Below are 2,664 nucleotides of genomic sequence, written 5' to 3'. Positions count from 1 at the left end.
GTATAGAAATGAGAGAGAACTTATATAAATCTATATATAGGTGGTACCTTACACCATATAGAATCTCTAAAATGTATAAAAATGTGAATGGAAAATGTTGGAAGTGTGGGGAGAAATTGGGAACATATTTGCATGTTTGGTGGAATTGTGAGGTGGCAAACAAATTCTGGAAATCTATACACAAAGAAATGAAAAAGATGTTTAACATAAAAGAGTGTGTGAGCCCTAAAATGTATTTATTAAATATTGTTGAAGATGAGGATTGAGAGAAAAAAGGAGGTAAAGTGATATTCTTTGCAATAATAGCCGCCAGAATGGTCTATGCGAAAAACTGGAAAAAGAAAGAGGCCCCACTAATAGAAGATTGGAAACTTAAATTGTACGATATATTTGTTATGGAAAAACTATCATGTATTATGAAAAATCAATCTTTACAAAGGTTTTATAAAGAATGGGATCCATGGCTTGAATATGTAAAATCAGAAGGAATTAAGAGCCGCTGGATAGCTTTAACAAATTAGATAACTGAGAGGATAATTGAAAATAAGAAGATAAGATAAGAAAGAATAGGTGAAATATTAAGATAGTAACTCTGCTGGAAGAGTCAAGGTTTATACTGAAGTAATTTTTGGTGAATAAGATATATGATGTTCTTCAGGTTATTTGATTTCTTTTAGGAAGAATTATAGATAATATAAGAAAGAAATTATTGGATGAGACACAGACATAATGATGTAAACTTGACACATGAAGGGAAGGGTTAAAAGATGACACTCTAGATAATAGTGAAAGATATTTAAAAGAGATAGTAATTAAGGTAAAATGCATTAACGCGTTCATAGCCACAGCTAGAAAGTAAGCTTTGTTTTTGTTTGTTTGTTTGTTTAGTTTTATTTTGTTTTGGCTTTTTTTGGTTTGTTATATGTTTGTATATGTCAACTGTAAATGTCTTTTGGTTTATGTATGTTTTTAATTTTGAATTTTATACAATAAAATTTAATTAAAAAAAATAAGAGTGTTATAGGGCATCTGTGAGATATTACTTTTGCTCTATAACTCTTATAACTCTAAACAAATTATTAAAAATGCAGAGGACATTTTCCCTTCATACTCGTCTCAGCAAACCATGCTCCCATTTTTAAATACTTTAGAAGAACAAGTCCAAATTATCACTGCAACCGTCCCACAAAAGAATGGACTGGATGGATGCAGAGTAGAACTGTCAAAACGCAACAAGACTGAAGGAACTATACTGCAGCAATTCATACTTCTTTAAACCAATCTGGAAAAGTTCTCAGAGAACTATTGGGGTGCATGGGAGGAACATTTGAAAAGGGTGATATAAGAATGTAACCACACTGCAGAATTAAAGCAGTTTGACACCACTTAAACTACCATGACTCTGTCCTGTGGAATCCTGGAATTTTTAGTTTGGTGAGGTATTCAACCTGGTCTATGAGCTTTGGTGCTTCACCAAACTATAAAATCCCAGGATTCCACAGGACAGTGTGGTGGCTTTAATTTTGCAAGGGTGGCTACACCCCAAGCTACCCAAATCTCAAGCTATTCAGGACTTCAAATATGAACATCAAGCCCACTTGAACCATAACTGGAAAGAAACTGCAGTTCAACTAAAGCAGTTGTATTATTGTCAAAATGCATAGTTCCTACTGTAAGCTGAAAAGTTCAAACCAGGATTCCCAGGTTCTCTTTTAGATGGGTCAGACTGGATGCTTTCAAGGTCTGATTTTCTATAGATTGAGAAATTTTCACATGTAAAGGTCCAAAGTCATTAGCAAACTGGAGTTCAGCCATATTGATGGTGGGCATGAGAATAGTAAGAGTAGCAATAGCAACTGATCTTGGCCAGTCTGGTATGTTAGAGATATTGCTGCTGGGAAGCTGCTGGGAATTATTGCTCCTACTGCTCATTGTATTATTTACTGCTACATATCAGCAACATGGATTAACCAGTCCTGATGAAATGAATACTTTACTGCTGATTGTTAAAGATGATTCTACACTTAAACTTTTTGCCTAATGAAGTTCTGAAAACCTCTCTGCTGTACATGTGGGTTTGCAGTTTTCTGTCTCGTCACAATGCCAGCTTATCATTTTCTGGTTTGCATTAAAGTTGTTCTTCTTTGCTTCTGGCACAAACAGTTAGAATCTCCTTGATCAAGGGTAACACTCTTTCCACACAGATTCAGAGGCTGGCCTTCAGTTCATGTACACTTGGGGTGGCCAAAGAGGGAACTCCTCTCTCAGTTCTCCCCCTACTTATACTACTAGCAATCTGGCTGCTAAACTTCCCCCTGCTAAATATACAGTTTTGAGATACTTTTTACATTACACATATTCAGTTTGTTCCACTTTGTCTGATTTGGAGGTAATTGGAGTATAAATGGGATCCAGTGTGGTGCAGAGGTTTGATTGTTGGACTAGGGCTCCAGGAGACCAGGGTTTGAATCACACGACGTCGCACAAAACCCGCCATTAAAGTGGTCACAGAGAAGCATTAACACGCATCTTTTTACTTTCGGGATTTCAGTGACAATGCATTTCCAATATCACTTTATTTGCACAATTGCAGATGATAATCATTTGCGTGATTACTCGCCATTTCCGCTTTATTTGTGGGATGCTTTAAATGTGCTTTAATCT

This window comes from Sceloporus occidentalis, unplaced genomic scaffold, assembly GCF_023333645.1.
Source record: "Sceloporus occidentalis isolate IW3139 unplaced genomic scaffold, rSceOcc1.0.p SCAF_1, whole genome shotgun sequence".
NCBI classification, from domain to species: domain Eukaryota; kingdom Metazoa; phylum Chordata; class Lepidosauria; order Squamata; family Phrynosomatidae; genus Sceloporus; species Sceloporus occidentalis.
Note: the sequence above shows the minus strand (reverse complement) of the source record.